The sequence below is a fragment of the Macaca fascicularis genome, chromosome 12, assembly GCF_037993035.2.
Source record: "Macaca fascicularis isolate 582-1 chromosome 12, T2T-MFA8v1.1".
NCBI classification, from domain to species: Eukaryota; Metazoa; Chordata; class Mammalia; order Primates; family Cercopithecidae; genus Macaca; species Macaca fascicularis.
This window is the reverse complement of record NC_088386.1, coordinates 92,221,443-92,239,154: the sequence shown is the minus strand read 5'-3', so window position 1 is coordinate 92,239,154 and position 17,712 is coordinate 92,221,443. Positions and strand designations below refer to the sequence as shown.

Sequence of the window (17,712 nt, the reverse complement as noted above, 5' to 3'; positions counted from 1 at the left end):
GTGTTTGGCCGACAGTTACATGGACATCAACAGTGACTTATGTACCCAAGAGTTTATCCGCTCATGTGCAATAAGCACAGAGTTCGGCAGTTTCAAACTGGGGTATAGGGGCCCTGCAAAGGCCTAGGCTTATTCTACCTTCTTTGCTTCACTATCCTAGACATAGATTACATTCCCAATATTAACCTCACTGTCCGATGTAGCTATTGGGCTCCAGCCATTACGTCTGTGTTTGAGGCAGAAGGGCAGAAGGAAAGAGGAAGAAGAAAAGAGTGTACTTTCCAGTACAACATCCTTTAACCATTCTTCCCCAAAGGCCTACCTATTTGCATATTATTGCCCAAAATTTAATATTATAACACTACCTGGAATATACACATAAATGTATTATTTAAGATGATGATATAGCTACATGTGGCAGACTGAATAGTGGCCACCTCAATCCCTGAAACCTGTGAATATGTTATTTTATATGGAAAAGGGGCTTTGCTGATGTGATTACATTAAGAATCTTGAGATAGGGAGATTTGTATTAGTCTGTTCTCATGCTGCTAATAAAGATATACTTGAGACCGGGTAATTTGTTTATTTTTGAGACAGAGTCTCGCTTTGTCACCCAGGCTGGAGTGCAATGGCGCGGTCTTGATTCATTGCAAACTCTGCCTCCTGGGTTCAAGCAATTCTCCTGCCTCAGCCTCCCGAGTAGCTGGGACTACAGGTAGGTGCCACCACGTCCGGCTAATTTTCTGTATTTTTTTTTTAGTAGAGATGGGATTTCACCATGTTAGCCAGGATGGTCTCAATCTCCTGACTTTGTGATCCACCCACCTCGGCCTTCCAAAGTGCTGAGATTACAGGCTTCAGCCACCGCACCTGGCTGAGACTGGGTAATTTATAAACAAAAAGAGGTTTAATGGACTCACAGTTCCACATGGCTGGGGAGGCCTCACAATCATGGCGGAAGGCGAAGGAGGAGGAAAGGCACATCTTACATGGTAGCAGGGAAGAGGTCATGAGCAGGGGAACTGCCCTTTATAAAACCATCAGATCTTGTGAAACTTATTCACCATCATGAGAACAGAATGGGAAAAACCTGCCCCCATGATTCAATTACCTTGCACTGGGTCCCTCCCATGACACGTGGGGACTATGACGGCTAAAATTCAAGATGAGATTTGGGTGGGGACACAGCCAAACCATATCAGAGATTATCTTGAATTATCCAGATGGGGCCATTGTAATCACAAGGATCCTTGTAAGAGAGAAGAAAGAGGGTTAGAAGCAGAAGAAGGAAAGAGAGGTTGGACAATGAAAACGGAGATTGAAAATAGAGGTTGGAGTGATGAATTTTGAAAATGGAGGAAAGAGTCTCAGGCAAAGGGGGATAGGTGACCTTTAGAAACTAGAAAGGACAAGGAAATAGAGCCAACAGAAGGTAGACCTGCTGACACCTTGACTTTAGTCCAGTGAAGCTGATTTCAGACTTCTGACTTCCAGGACTGCAAGATTATAAATTTGTGGCTTTTTAAAGCCATCAAATTTGTGGTTATTTGTTACAGCAGCAGCAGGAAACTAATACATTGCACTAGATGAAGTCAATGTTCTGTTACCAAGGGAATAGACTCTTTCAGTTTCTGCTGGAGTGGTAGATAAAAAATGTCTGAAGTGTTGTGCACTTCCCAAACCCACTGCTCCTTGGGTGCAGCCAGTTGAGAAGACAATTACCAGTACATTCTTCTAACCATAAAAGTGTGAGTCATCTAGGCTGGGCATGGTGGCTCATCCCTGTAATTCCAGCACTTTGGGAGGCCGAGGCAGGCAGATCATGAGGTCAAGAGATCGAGACCATCCTGACCAACATGGTGAAATCCTGTCTCCACTAAAAATACAAAAATGAGCTAGGCATGGTGGCACATGCCTGTAATTTCAGCTACTTGGGGGGCTGATTCAGGAGAATTGCTTGAACCTGGGAGGCAGAGGTTGCAGTGAGCTGAGATTGTGCCACTGCACTCCAGCCTGGTGATAGAGCAAGACTCTGTCTCAAAAAAATAAAATAAAATAAATAAAAAGAACAAAAAAAAAGAAAAAGAAAAAAAAAAAAGTATGGGTCATCTAAAAAGATAATTGCCTTAAGCCAATGCACTTTAATTTGGAACCACATTGGTGGAAAAGTCCCCACATTGTCATTTTGATCAATTCTTTAGGTCATAAGAGGCATTTTGGGTTTTTTTGGTGGTAATGGTGGAGCGAGGAAGAGGAATAATAGCACCTTATATTTGCCACAGCTTTAGTTAACAACTATATATATATATATATATATATATATATATATGCAACTGGATTTCAAGAAGTGGTTAGAGAGTTATAGTTATATTAGAAAAGCTACCACTGAAAGTCTGATTGTCATGAATACAATGGTTACAAAAAGAGTATTTGGACAATTTTAATCACAGTGTAATTTTCTAATGTTGTTGATACACACTAAGCATTTTGAAGACATTTGCATGTTGAATGTCAATGAAGTCATAATGAACCAGAATTCTTCCCCTAAATGGGAAGGCCAGGAAGGTTTTCCTGTGTCTTTTGACAGCTGAGTGGTAAGACAAAATTCATTATAAATAAACTAAATGAAAAGAATCCAATGACTAAAATAATAAACTATTCATTACTAAAAATAATTATATTATGCTCAGAGAAAAACAATATTTTCTTTAAAAGAGTTAAGACAAAGTGAAAAGAAATTTTTTATTGTGAGGTTTCTTTAATGCTCATTAGTTTTGTTTCTTGAATGATGTTTAAACACAGTCCCTCTGGCATGGCAACTGTTGCCAGAGAGGGCTTAGCTTCCTAAGGAGTTCATTGAGATAAGAGGCTGCTTTTAATCACACAAGCTAAAGGAACCAGATGTAGCCAGTAGGCTGAGCACACAATATTTGGTCCCACAAGTCAATAGCCAGACAAAATAAACAAGAACCAAAGTGGCCATGGTGCAGATCTCTGTCCATATGCAAAGCTGAGAAAAATGCTGCCTTTCAAATGGGGAGCTGCTGGCACCGTGGTAGTTTCTTAGATGGCCCTCCGGCCATTTGATGATTTGATGATTTTCCTCCAACAGTGTGACCCCCCTTAGCTTATTTTGGTATAAAGTCAGCCAAATAAGACTACGGGAAAGTAGTCTTGTGTGTGCATACTTTTATTTATATAAAATAAAGTGAACAATTTTAACCTTTTTTAAAAAATATAAAGTTCAGTGGCATTAAGTGCATTCACATTGTGTTGCAACTATCACCACCATTCAGCTCCAGAACTTTTTCACCTTTCCAAACTGAATCTCTATATTCATTAAGCAACAGCTCCACTGCCACCCTAGATCTTAGCAACCACCATTTCTTTGTTTCTATAAATTTGGCTACTCTAGGTATCTCATATAAACAGAATCATACAATATTTTTCCTGTTGTGTCTGGCTTATTTCACTTGGACTAATATCATAGCATGAGTCAAGATTTCCTTCCTTTTTAGGATAAATAATATTCCTTTGTATGTACATGTCACATTTTGTTTGTCCATTCCACCGTTGATGGACATTTGTGTTGTTTCCACCTTTTCACTATTATGAATAATGCTGCTAGGAACTTGGCATATAAATATCTGTTCACATAGGAGCATGGTTTTTAACTATGGAAGTAACAATTCACCTGGGACATATTCTCAAAATATGTATGACAAGAAAGTGGGAGGAGACTGTCTTAGTCTGTTTGGGCTGCTATAAAAAAATACCACAAACTGGTAGGTTATAAACAACAGAAATGTATTTCTCACAATTCTGGAGGCTGAGAAGTCCAAGATTCAGTCACCAGCAGAGTCAGTATCTGGTGAGGGCCCATTTCCTGGTTCATAAATGGTATCTTCTAGCTGTGTCTTTGCATGGTGAAAGAGGCAAACAAGATACCTGGTTGTTTTTTTTTTTTAAATAAGAGTACTGATTTCATTTATGAGGGCTCTTCCATCATTACCTGATCACCTTCCAAATCCCCACCGCCTAACACTATCACAGTGGGCATTAGGTTTTAATATAGGAATTTTGGAGGGACCCAAACATTCAGAGCACGGTAGAGACTCTAAGTATAGAGGCTTTGATTCAGTGTGTGGTGATTCCAAGGCACACATCTGGTTACAAATCACTGCTCTTGTGTATCAAGAAGGCATATAAATAATGAGATTAAAAAATGGAAACACATCAATGGGACTCTCCAGAAATAGCCAAGCTTAAGAAATGATTTCTAAGCAATTTTGTGAATGGGACCAGAGTGTTATCATCTGGAAAAGTGTTATGTTTCATCTGGAAGATATCCAAAAAGGATAAGAGGCTAATGCAAAATAGTTGTAACATTGGACATTATTACTTGAAATAATGTCATGGGAGAAGCTTTTAGTACTGTCAATTAGTACCCCCTTGGAGAAGTTGGGTGTTAGTTTGTCAGTAGGTCTATAGCATTGTCCAAAAGAGGGCAAGCTTTGGTTCCAAAAGTGGTACTGGTAATTTTTAAAAAAACTTTTCATTGACTTGCAATATAAATACAAAAGGTAAGCCCCTATTGTAAATGTACAGCTCAATAAAGTTTCACAAATGAAACTACCTGTATAACTAGCACCAACATGAAATAAGATAACATCACCAGCTTCCCAGAATCCCTTCTCATGGCTCTCTTTCAATCATAACCTCCCTACCCAAGGTAACTGCTATCCTGACCATACAATGTATGCTCTTTTGTGTCTTTTTTCACTCAACATTATGCTTGGGAGATTCAACCGTATTGTTTCAGACAATGGTTGTACAGACCTTGACTTACAATGCTTCTACTTATTATTTTTCCACTTTACCATGGTGCAAAAGCAGCATGCATTCAGTATGTACCTCAATTTACGATGGACTTACATCTGGATAAACCTGTTGTAAGTTGAAAATATTGTAAGTCAAAACCCACTTTCAACTTACAATGGTTTTATTGGAATGTAACTCCATCATAAGTCAAGATGTATTGGTATGTAGTTATAATTTGTTTATCCTTATTACTGTATAGTGTTCCCTGTAGGTACTGTGTTGTTTGGTTTTGTTTTTTAAATGTAGGCATAAAGTTGTATATATAACAGCAATTCATATGTCAACATAAATTCATGGGAAAATCCCTTAAAAATATCCAGTGCCTCTAGTTCTAACTGTGATCATCACGATACAAACATCTGATATGTTATTTCAGATTCTAAACGGTATTACCCACCAGAAGGGAGAACCCTGGGTGGTTGGCCTAGTAGTTTTGATACCAGAGATTTTCTTCTACAAGTTAATAAATTGAATTTTGGAATTATCACTCAGTGTCCTATGGGTATGTTTGACATAAATAAATTCCCTATGGTTCCATTATCTCCAGGTGAATTGATAAAATTAAAAGTTTTGAACCTTCAAAATGTGAGTAAAAATTCTCAATGAAGGTAGGTCTCAAATGACCTGATGGCAATTGATTTGGTTTGTATTGACTCAAACTCTATTAATCTGAACTGTAAAGACTGTCTACTCTAAATGGACTTCTAACTGTGTCCGAATCTATCATTTCTTGGAGTGTAAATATCCTGAAAAAGAATGTCGGTCAAAAGCTCAGCAGAAAATAGAAGGCATGTTGAGCTGCAATGTTGTACATAATGTCACGAAACATCTATTCGCAGACGCTTGGGCAGAGTTAAGAAAACTAACAAGGAATGTTGAAGCACCCCAGGATCCACAACACTGGGATGCTGCTACTATTTATAGGCACAAAGGGACAAGGGAAGGCAAGGATGTCCCTGGAGTCCAGAGAGGGCTGGGGCAGTGGAAGGGGCATGGACTGACAGGAGGGATGCTGGACCTGCATCACCAAGTCGAGGAGGAAGTTGGGGAGGAAAAAAATCACTCTCACTTTTCTTTTCTTTCTATTTTTTTTGAGACAGAATCTCACTCTGTCGCTCAGGCTGGAGTGCAGTGGCATGATCTCGGCTCACTGCAACCTCCCCCTTCTGGGTTCAAGTGATTCTGCTGCCTCAGCCTCCCGAGTAGCTGGGACTATGGGCGGTGCCACCACGTCCAGCTAATTTTTGTATTTTTAGTAGAGACAAGGTTTCACCATGTTGGCCAGGATGGTCTCAATCTCTTGACCTTGCGATCTGCCTGCCTCGGCCTCCCAAAGTGCTGGGATTACAAGTGTGAGCCAACTCACCCGGCCACTCTCACTTTTCTGTCTTCCTCCTCTCCAACCTCCTCCAGTTCCAGAGGGCAAGAGAGCCTGCTGTGCAGTCCATAGGGTCAGCCTCTCAGGACTCAAAGAAGGGCAGGAAAGGGTAGAACATGGGTCCCAGAGAATTGGCTTGGCATACAGAGACAATCAGTGCCAAAGGATAAGTTTTGTGTTGTATAACATTGGCACAGGACATAGGTAAAGAATAACACTTAAAAGGGTACCAACATTAACATTCTTAATTTTATATAATTTTTTGAGGACCTCACGTTTTAAATTTAGCAATGTATTTTCTATGTTTCTGTTTCACTTTAGCTCTCCTTAGATTAATTGCTGCATCAGCTGTCACCTCTGTGTCCTAAATCACCACATAGACTCCTTGGCCCAAGTTTCAGTAATGATACAGCTTCTGGGAAAGGTCTTTCCTTTGGCCAAAAGCTGTAGCATCACCCACAGTCTCCTCAACAGACAGAATCAAGTTTTGGGTTAGAATCTGAAGCCAAGTGGAATTGCTGAGTTGATCTATTTTTCTATAAATAAGAAAAAATAGGTAAATTAAATTATCTATTTTGCATTTTTTAAAGCATTCACTATGTATATACACACATATATATACATATATACACATATACACGTATATACACATACACACACACACACATATATATATATATTTTAGACAGAGTCTCACTCTGTCACCCAAGCTGGAGTGCAGTGGCACAATCTCGGCTCATTGCAACCTCCACATCCCGGGTTCAAGCGATTCTCCTGCCTCAGCCTCCTGAGTAGCTGGGATTACAGATACCTACCACCACGTGCCCGGCTAATTTTGTATTTTTAGTAGAGATGGGGTATCACCATGTTGGCCAGGCTGGTCTCGAACTCCTGACCTCATGTGATTCACCCGCTTCAGCCTCCCAAATTCCTGGAATTACAGGTTTAAGCCATCTCGCCCAGCTGATATTTCTTAGATACATAATTATGCTTAAGAGATTCACCCATATTGTTACCATATTGTTACAGATGGTAACCAAATATTAGAGGATAATAACCAAAGCATTATCCTCTCAGGGATCTCTTTCTATATGTTTGTTTATTTTGCCTTCTCATCTTAGGAAGTTGTGAAGATATATATTCATTTGAAAAGTGATTTGGGGATTTTCCTATATAAATATTACTGAAAATGCTATAAGGGGGTAGTAGCATCATGAAATATACTAACAAATAAAAACAATAAGAAAATAAGAAACTTTAAAAAACGATTGGAACAAATGCAAAAGAAATCTGAGCAAGCGAGTAATTTGAATGAGAGTGAGATTAATTTTAGGTGCCTTCAGGAAAGAAGTAATTTTAAAGCTATCTTAGCTTAACACAGGAGACGATACCCCATGGTAGAAAAACCACTGGACAAGGAGTTCAAAACCTGGCGCTCATCCTGGTAAATTACTTATCCTTTCTGTGCTTCAATTTCCTCACCATTAAGTTAGAATGATAGTGCAACTAATTCCTCAAAAGAGAAATTATATAGTGAACTTACTGAGTTCAGTACCCTCTGCCAATATTGCAAGTGCAATATTTTAAAAATACCTCCTGATTTAGTTTCCCTCATTGTTAAGCAGACCTCTTTCCCCATCTTTACCTCCACGGAGGCTTAGCAGTGTGGCTGGTTTTGGGAGGGAACACACGCTGTAAAGGCACTGGAAAGCCCAGAGGCTCTGCTTCTGACCGGAGGAAGTCCCAGGTAGACAGGAAGGGACGGTGAAAGAAAAGACATCTCTTCCAGGTCTGGCAGGTCATGGGAGAAGGCAGAGATAGGAGAGGCCCACCGTGTGGCAGATGTATTCCTCAAAATATATGCCCTTTCCGGGCTTTGGCCCAGAAGAGTGGATATGTTAGGGCAGGGACTCTTGCTTCAGCTTATATGTAAGGGTTAGGAAGGAGACTGCCTCACAGGATGCCCTGGTGCCAACCTGAGAGCAGCTGTAGCCAAGTAAATTCAGGGGTGCAGTGTCATGGTTAGGCAGAGGGAAACTCTGAGTTTAACTTTATTTACTGAGCCCAGGCCATGGAATTGATGGCACATATGACTGAACGTTAGAGGAATCTATAGCAGCAGCAGCAGCAGCAGCAGCAGTAGCAGCAGCAGCAACTATGAGGAGGTCAAATCAGCTAGGAAGCAATGCTGGGCCCCTTGCAAGCTGAGAGATCAAACTGTGAGGTCAAACTGGGAGTCACAGCAGCCACAGGCGTCAGTTGCTATAAGTGGAATCATCAGGGTGGGACCAGTTAACCTTCTGCGGTCCAGGCAACTCAGACGGCCACTCCCCATGAGAGGCCAGTACGCTCAAGGATGCCATGTGGACAGCTGGATCCAGCAACCAAGCCGCTGTCATGCAATCACAGAAGCCACCATTGCCACCTTTCCTCCCAGCCACTAGCTTGAGAGTGGAGACAAATCTGGGAGACTGAGCCTTGCCAAACTAAACAAATTGAGAATTAATCTAAATAGAATCCTTTAATCATTATATCACACTAATTTTATCGGGTTGCCTTTTTTTTTCTTAGATTAAAAAAATGTTTTTGTTACCAAGCAAGAAAGATGAATCACACACAAAACAAAATGAAAAATAAGTATTAATAATAATAATAACTTTGCAACAGAATCATAAATATATTTACATTACAACCATATCATTGTATTGGTCTCTGGAATACTTAACTTTTTTGAATAAATGGATAAATGAAGCTCATAAAAATAATACATTTTTTTGAAACTTGGTATGGGCAAATACTACTGTAAAGAATCTTAAAGACAAGGTGATGGTGGACAGAATCTCTGATACTGTCAGCACTTTTGTACTTGCTATTTCCCTCCTTCTCCTTCTCCTTCTCCTTCTCCTCCTTCTCCTTCTTCTCCTTCTCCTTCTCCTTCTTTTGAGACAGAGTCTTCCTCTGTTCCCCAAGCTGGAGTGCAGTAGTGACATGATCATAGCACACTGTAGCCTGGACTTCCCAGGGTTAAGTAATCCTCTCACCTAGCCCCTTGGACTCAAATGATCCTCCCATCTTGCTCTCCCAAAGTGTTGGGATTACAGCGTGAGCCATGGCATCTGGCCTGTTTCTCATGACTGCTTGTTTGGTTCTTTTTCTCAGGTCTTTATTTAAAAGGCATCTTCTCAGGGAGGGTGTTTCACTTTACTATCTAATATTCCAACACCTTGAAAACTTTCTATCTCCATCTTCTTCTCTTTTCTCATACTTATGTGAACATAATTTACATTTTTAAATTTATTTGTGCTTAGGAGAAGTAACACTAGCAGTTCTGACAACTCCCTAATATGAGTGGCTTAACATGAGAAATGGTTATTTCTTATTCAAGTAACAAGTCCGGGGTAAGTGGAGCTATTCTCTTGGGTAGCTCTTTTCCACGTGAAACTCAGAAAGCCAGACTTCCATGTCGCAATGCTGCTATCTTTCAAAATGTGGCTTTTCATGGTCTCTAGGGAAGGGGGAAAGGGAGACAGAGAAGGCACGTTATGTAAATTCACCATCTCAACCCAGATGTGACCTGTATTAGTTCTGCTTACATTTCACTGGATAGAGTTAGTCACATTGCCATTTAACTACAAGAAAGCCTGGGAAATATATAGAAGGATATAGTTATTGGTGAAGACCAATATATTGCCTTCTGGTAACCAAATATCCATTTTAGGGAAACAAACGAGTGAAGTCTCTGACTGTGGATGAGATCTAAGTAGCTTAACACTTTCTTGCTCACATTACAGGACCCCACCAAATGATGGCTCAGGGATCCAGTCTTCCATTTTGTGAGGATATCTTTTCAACGCATGGCCTCTGTGGTTTCCAGTGAAGGCAAAGAGAATGAGAGAAGTCACACTATATTCTTAATCTTCACAGCTACAAGTGACACCCATCAAAACTGCTTAAATTCTATTTGCCAGAAGTAGTCACATGGCTATCCTAATTGCAAAGGAGGATGGAAAATGTAGAAGAACACATGGATTTTGCAAGCACTGACACTCTGCCACATGTTGCTTATTATTCGATCTCTGCTTCCCTATCCCACTAGAATATCAACATCACAAGGGCAGGGATTTTTGTCTATTCCCTTCACCTCTGTATCCTCGATAGTTAGAAGAGATTCTTTCTCATTAGTAAGTGGTTATTAAATATTTACTTAAAGAATATGTGAAATGGAGAACGCAGAGAGATTCTCATCATTGGTAATGAGTGAGAATTAGAAGACAGAAAGAAAGGATACTGAGCAACAAAAACAGATATCACAGAATTTATGCACTAAAGTTCATGTCCATTATCCACTGAACCTCCTCCCTCCCACAGCCATTTTAGACAAAGTTCTAATATTTATTTAGTCTGTCAATTCCATACAAAACCATAAGCAGGAAATTAGAATGTGATAAGAAAGATTATCAAGAAAGGAAAAAAATGAGTGGTGACAGGAAAAAAATGCAAGGCCCTAGAGAAAAAGTTACTCCTAAAGTACCACAACAAAAAAAACCCGATAGTAACCTGAGGCCATTTAGTGTAAGGGCAAGACCACTTATACATACAAGCTTCTAAGAGTATCACTGAATTAGAGTATGATAAATAAATCATAGCCACTATGAAAATAATGAGTCAATTATATTCAGTATACTTTCTTTAAAAAGGCAGAAACGTCATAATACATCTAAGAATATATTTTGGCATTCAAATGGATATCCTTTGGTCATTCTACAAATTCCCTGGCTGTAACCATTAATTCATTCTCTTAGGATGGTTGACAGATAAAATACTACAGAAATGACTGTCTCAAGGCAATATTGTGGTTAAATTAGTCATCTCTTCAATTGGAAGCTCCCACATTTTTTGAGATGAAGTCTCACTCTGTCACCCAGGTTGGAGTGCAGTGGTGTGATCTTGGCTCACTGCATCCTCGGCCTCCCAGGTTCAAGTGATTCTCCTACCTCAGCCTCTTGAGTAGCTGGGATTACAGGCACCCACCACCACATCTGGCTAATTTTTGTATTTTTAGTAGAGACTGGGTTCCACCATGTTGGCCAGGCTAGTCTCGAACTTCTGACCTCAAGCGATCCACCTGCCTCGGCCTCCCAAAGTTCTGTGATTACAGCCATGAGCCACGGTGCCTGGCCTGGAAGCTCCCGTTCTTTGAATACAACACAAATTAGGTCACACTGAGGACAGATTCAGGTTCTGTGGAGACTGAAGATTATACAATTCAGGACACTCCTTCCCTCTCCCTCCCTTCCCCCCCCTTTCCCTCCCCTCCCTTTCTCTTCCCCTTCCCTTCCCCACTCCTTCCCCTTCTCCTCACCTTCCCCTTCCCCCTTCCCCTTCCCCCTTCCCCTCCCTTTCCCCTCCTCCTTCCCCTTCCCCTCCCACTTCTCTCCCTTCCCCTTCCCTCCCTTCCCTTCTCTTCTTTTATTTTCTTTTTTTGAGACAGAGTTTCACTCTTGTAGCCCAGGCTGGAGTGCAACGGCATGATCTTGGCTCACGGCAACCTCTGCCTCTCAGGTTCAAGCAATTCTCCTGCCTCAGCCTCCTGAGTAGCTGAGATTACAGGCACCTGCCACCACGCTCAGCTAATTTTTTGTATTTTTAGTAGAGACAGGGTTTCACCATGTTGGCCTGACTGGTCTTAAACTCCCAATTCAGGACACTCTTTAAGAAAAAAAAATACACATTATAAATACAAAGTGAGGTACTGAGAATAATATATATCCAGAATAAAAAAATTCACAACAATTTACACATTTAAAAAATCTTACAAGGCTGGGCATGGTGACTCATGCCTGTAATCCCAGCACTTTGGGAAGCCGAGGGGGGGTAAATCACTTCAGATCAGGAGTTTGAGACCAGCCTGGCCAACATGGTTGAACCCAGTCTCTACTAAAAATACAAAAATTAGCCGATGTGGTGGTGGGTGCCTGTAATTCCAGCTACTCTGGAGGCTAAGGCAGAATTGCTTGAACCTGGGAGGTGGAGGTTGCAGTGAAACAAGATTGCACCACTGCACTCTAGCCTGGGCGACAGTGACACTCCATCTCAAAAAAAAAAAAAAAAGAAAGAAAAGAAAAGAGAGAAAAAAAAAAACCTTACGAGTATTAGACCACCAAGTACAGAAAAATACCATGATCTTTAAATTAATTAACTGCCTGACATACCTCTGTGATACGTTTTTCCTACGTATTTCGGCTTTATACTCTTTGATTTATTCTTCATATGAAAATGATTTTGTGACATTATGTTCTATAAAGTTAATAGATATTCCAGTGTTTTCACTAGTAAAGTTGACTAAAATCTGTTTTTATTATTGGTAGTTTAGAGGAGTTTCTTTTGAGTCCACAATGCATTATTGGGAAAGTAACATATTTTTAGGATTGTTTTCAAGTTTAGGAAGATCACTATTAAATTTATTTCACATATAAACAATAAGATGTGGGAGGGTTTTCCATATTCTAGTCCTGAATCCGTACATACATTTCAAACATCATTTATCCCGTTACCCATATGCTTCTGTGCTGAGTGCTGAAGAATGCAGTTATTAATACTTGGTGGTATAATTTTTGTGTCACAACACTGAAGGGCCCAAGTGACTGTGAGTCTTTGCACAGTCAAAATAGATGTCACTGTTACAACTTTAATGCCCACAGACCACATAAATGTATTCCACCTAACAAACTCAACTTCCCTTTAGCCAGATCCCCACAAATGTCCACAATCACTCCACTTCTTTCAGAACAAGGGGTATTAGGACAACAGGGAAGTTAGAATGAAAAGAGACAGCAGTCTTGTCTTAATTCAAGCTGCAATAACAAAGCATCCTAGACTGGGTGGCTTATGAACAACAGAAATTTATTTTTCACAGCTCTGGAGGCCGGAAGAATGAGATCAGGGTGCCCGTATGGTTGTGATGTGGGTGGGAAGGCCCTCTGCCAGTTGCAGACTGCCATCTTTTCTTTGTATCCTCAAGAGGCAGAAAGAGGGTGAAGAGCTCTTTTGGGTTTCTTTTAATAAGGGCACTTATTCCATCACCTCCCAAAGGCCCCATCTCCTAATACCATCACATTAGGGGTTAGGATTTCAACACATGAATTTGGGGGAGCACAAACATTCAGTCCACTGCAAATTGCTTGAGGTTAAAATATATGACTTTGGAAGCTTTTACAAAAATATAAGACCACATGAACATGTCTTTCAGGTTCCTTCTGTGTTGTTGGAAGAGGGCTGGAGTATGAGTTTCCTGGAATCTGCCTTTGGGTTTAGCTTTGGCCATATGCTTCAGAAGGAGCAGTCCCAAACCTGAGCACATCTGTAGAAGGGAAGCAATCTAGGATGACCAAGGGTCAGGACACATCGCCATATGACTTCTGGGTCATGCAAAGATCTTGGAAAAGAGACAATTCAAGTGGTTCACAAGTTTGTTTTTAGTGCTTGGAGTACTGTCAGGTGGAAGAAGTATTTTAACTCAATGTAAGGGATCATTTCCTAATGTCAGGGCAGTTTCAAAGCAGAATTGACCAGCTTGTGAAATACTGAGTTCTATTTAAGCGAATGGCTCCACGAGAGGATAAGTGAGACCCGGTCAGAGATCCTGTGAAGGGGAGTGGTGGTGATGACGAATGGGGAGTGCAATGTGAAAGAACCTGCCTAATCTTTACACACCTTTGCAAGTCTGAGATTTTTAGGATGACTTTGCTATTAATGTTCTTTGATGCCTTAGTCTCGGTTTTAATGGTTCATATGTAGAAAGTTTTAAAGGTAGTTGGGGCTGCTTTTAAAGTGAAACAAAAATGTTTTTTAAAACCTAGGGCAGCAATAGTGATTCACTTAACCTGTATTCATTTTTAGGGTTCTTCTTTTTCCCTCCCTCCCTCCATTCCCTCCCTCCCTCCCCTCCTCCTCTTCCTTTTCTTCTCTCTTTCTCTCTCTTCCTCCCTCTCTCCTTTCCTTCCTTCCTTCCTTTTGTTTTCTTTCTTTTTCCTCCTCCTCCTCCCTCTTCTTCCTTTTCCTCTTCTTTTTTGACAAGGTGACAGGGTCTTGCTCTGTCTTCAAGCTGGAGTGCATTGGTGCAATCACAGCTCATTGCAGTCTTGAAATCCTGGGCTCAACTGATCTTCCTGCCTCAGCCTCCAGAGTAACTGGGATTACAGGTTCAGGCCAGCATGCCTGGCTATTTTTATTTTTATTTATTTTTTAATGTATTATACTTAAGTTCTGGGATACATGTGCAGAATGTGCAGGTTTGTTACATAGGTATACACGTGCCATGGTGGTTTGCTGTACCCATTAACCCATCATCTACATTAGGTATTTCTCCTAATGTGATCCCTCCCCTAGTCCCCCAACCCCCGAAAGGCCCTTCCTCCCTGATGTGACGTTCTCCTCCCTGTGTCCATGTGTTCTCATTGTTCAACTCCCACTTATGGGTGAGAACATGCAGTGTTTGGTTTTCTGTTCCTGTGTTAGTGGGGTCTCACTGTGTTGCCCAGATTGGTCTTAAATGCCTGGCTTCAAGAGATCCTCCTGCCTCAGGCATGATTACAGGTGTGAGCCACCGCACCTGGCCCATTTTGAATAAAATGTAACATAGCGGTTAATCCACACAGGAAGCTAAGGATTGCAGGTGTGAGGTTGCTGGATTTGAGTAAGTTGTAAAGGAGAACATCATGTGGGAACGAAGCTCTAGGATCCCCGTTCTTCCCGCAAGAACTGGAATTGGGTCTTTTGTGCGGTGGGGTTCCTTGATTCTGTGGAGGAGCCTAACAGTGATGTCTGGGCTGACAGATCCAGGGGACTAAGGAGTCAGGGCTCCTTTGCGACATGTGACAAAACACAGCTGACACTGACTTGAAATAAAAGGGAGAGAATTTATGGTTTCAAGGGTAGAGTTCACTGCAGACACATTTACCTCCTGAGGTTTCTCAGAGAGTGAGACATCACCCTCTCACCCTCAGCTTTTCTTCCCTCAAAGGTGGCTTCATTGGCATGCACTGTTGGTCTTCGTTACCGTAGGCTTATGTCCTTCCAATTTAATTATACCAGGTTAAAGAGCTTATTTTTCTGCAGTAATACATCCAGACCGAGTTCCTGGGTCAACATGCCCATCCCAGAACCGATCACTGCGGTCCGGAAGATGACTGGCTAGTTCTGGAGGCTGAGGGTGGGAGGTGTCAGTACCCTGGAGCCACAAAGACTCATTGTGGGTGAGGGGGAAGGGCAGTTCCCATAGGAATAATGAACTGCTGTTACCAGAAAAGGCGGAGTGATGGATAATATTGAGCACACATACTCAAAAGTCCCAAAGGAATGGATATCCATTATTTGGGGACTTACTCCATATGGATATAGTTAAATTGTAAAACGGAATAAATCTTCCCTATATCTGGATAGACGCAAGGGTGGGTAGGGAGGGACACAATATATTTACACTTTAGCATTTTTACTTTTTCTCCTACGTGGGACTGGCTTGATGAAGACGCTATAGACGTAAATAGCCGAAAGTATTAATACAGTAATTTTAAATTTTAGTGCCCTCTTTAGGCAAAGTATCCCGGGAATGCTTTCAACAATCCAGTTTTTTTCATCGTGACCACACCCTGTGTGTGCGACATGAGTATTACCGTCTTGCCCTTGCAGTTGGGGAAACCGAGGCATGACACTCCCCTATTCAGCTCTCTGGTGGGGTTGAGGAACAGTGTTGTCTGCATGACCTCAGAGGGTCTCCTGCATCCTCCGCGACGCCTCTAGGAATCCTCCTGTCCTTCGGCTTCGTAGAAGGAGAGCAACTCAGGCTCCGCCGCAACCGCGGGACTCGTCCTCTGCCCAGCTGCACCCGCCCCGTTCTTCCGCACCTTCCTCAGGGAGGTCCCGTTGGCCAAGGTCTGGCTGTCCCTCCTGTCCTCTGCCCCCGCCTCCCTTCCACCGGTCCCCGACGTGCCGGCAGCTCCCAGCCCAGCCTTCCCGCAGGGCGGTGCGGACAGATGCCGCCGAAGCGTCTAGCGGGAGGGGCGCCGGCGCGGCTGGAGGTGAGGGGGCCAGGCCCTTTGCTCTCCGCCGACCGGGGCGCCGCGGCCGGAGCTGCCGCCGGGCACCCGGGCGGGAGGAAGGTGGTGGCGGGGAGCGGTGAGAGGGTGGCTACGCGGGCTGGCCGGCGCCTGGAGAGGGAGCAGCGGGGAGCCGGGAGCTGCGGGGCCGCTCGGGGCCGCGCCGCGCTCGGCCACAAACCTCCCGGAGGCGCAGGACCCCCGGCGCCCTCCCGAGCGCGGGCGGGAGCCATGGCTTCGCGCGTCCCCGCCGCCGCTGCTGACTCGACACAATCGGCGGGTCGCGCGGGGGCCGCAGCGTAACCCGGGGGTGGGCGGCGGCGCGGAGCCGCCTCGGGAGCTCTCGGTGTCGCTGGGAGCTAGGAAGATGCCAGCACAAAGGCGAGCCGAGACCCAGCCCGCTGCGGAGGGCGGCGGGAAGAGCCGCTGAGGGGCGCGCCGGGCGCGCTCTGCCCTGCGCCGCGTCTCTCTGGGCGCTTCTCGCGGTCTCGGGGTCGGGGACTGCAGCGCAGAGACTCTCGGCTCCGTGGCAGCGGCCGCAGCAGCCGGGAGCTGCATGCAACGCGCGGCGGCGCCCCCGGCCGCTTGCTTTCTCCGCGGCGCGCACTGACCGGCCGGAGGGCACCGGGGCCGCGGGTCCGGGCGACTGCGGGGGCGCCCTCCCGCCCCGCGGCCCGGTCCCCACCCGCAGCCCGCGGCGACGGGCGCAGAGCCCAGGTGAGCGCGCGGCCCTCGCCGCAGGTAGCGGACGGCGGGAGGTGGCTTTGTTTTTCCTCCCTTGCGCCCCGGCGCGGTCATTCATTTGACATTTCGGTTTCCGCTGCCCAGAAACGCGGGCGAGAGACACCAGGATGTGTTTGATGGTTTGGTTCTCCCGGGAAACTGGGACTTTGGGGTCTATTTGAGCATCAGTTGAGGGAGAGGACGCTTCATTTCCTTTTTGGTTGGGAATGTGCGGTGAACATCCTCTGCTGGAGCTTGGGGCCTGGAGGAAACTGGGGCTGCAGATTTAGACGTAGACGTTTCCGAGGACGCGCGACTGCAGAGGTCTGGCTCTCTCATGCCTTGTCTTCCCTATTAGCAGCGCTTGGGTGCTTTTCGTCGTTTATTATTATTAATTTAGAGAACATCTTTACAGGCACATTTATTTCTTTTAGAGTTAGAAGTCTTTGGAGTCAGTAGAGAGAGCTCACAATTAGAGTCACAAGGGTTCAATCGATATTAAACTTCAGGAAGGAAAACATTTGTGATCATTACAGATAGAGGTGGACAGCATGCAAACTTCGGGGGCCTTTAGCTTTTTGGATACGATTTCTGCTTTCACTGTCCTAGACTCACGCAAACTCTGTTTTTCGT

At 43.5% G+C, this 17,712-nt stretch overlaps 1 protein-coding gene across 5 annotated transcripts in view; it reads left to right on the top strand.

Moving 5' to 3' along the window:
- The first annotated feature begins 16,026 nt into the window (after positions 1-16,026).
- Positions 16,027-17,712, top strand: part of HECW2 (HECT, C2 and WW domain containing E3 ubiquitin protein ligase 2) — a 388,630-nt gene continuing 386,944 nt past the window's right edge. For 2 of the 5 annotated variants that reach the window (XM_015432516.3, XM_074009607.1), the window contains exon 1: positions 16,292-16,338. The gene's annotated coding sequence lies outside the window, so the exon portion shown is untranslated. Of the gene's footprint in view, positions 16,193-16,291; positions 16,339-16,655; positions 17,074-17,712 lie in introns of those variants that run through there. The other 3 variants (XM_015432517.3, XM_074009608.1, XM_045367419.2) reach the window with 2 other exon arrangements.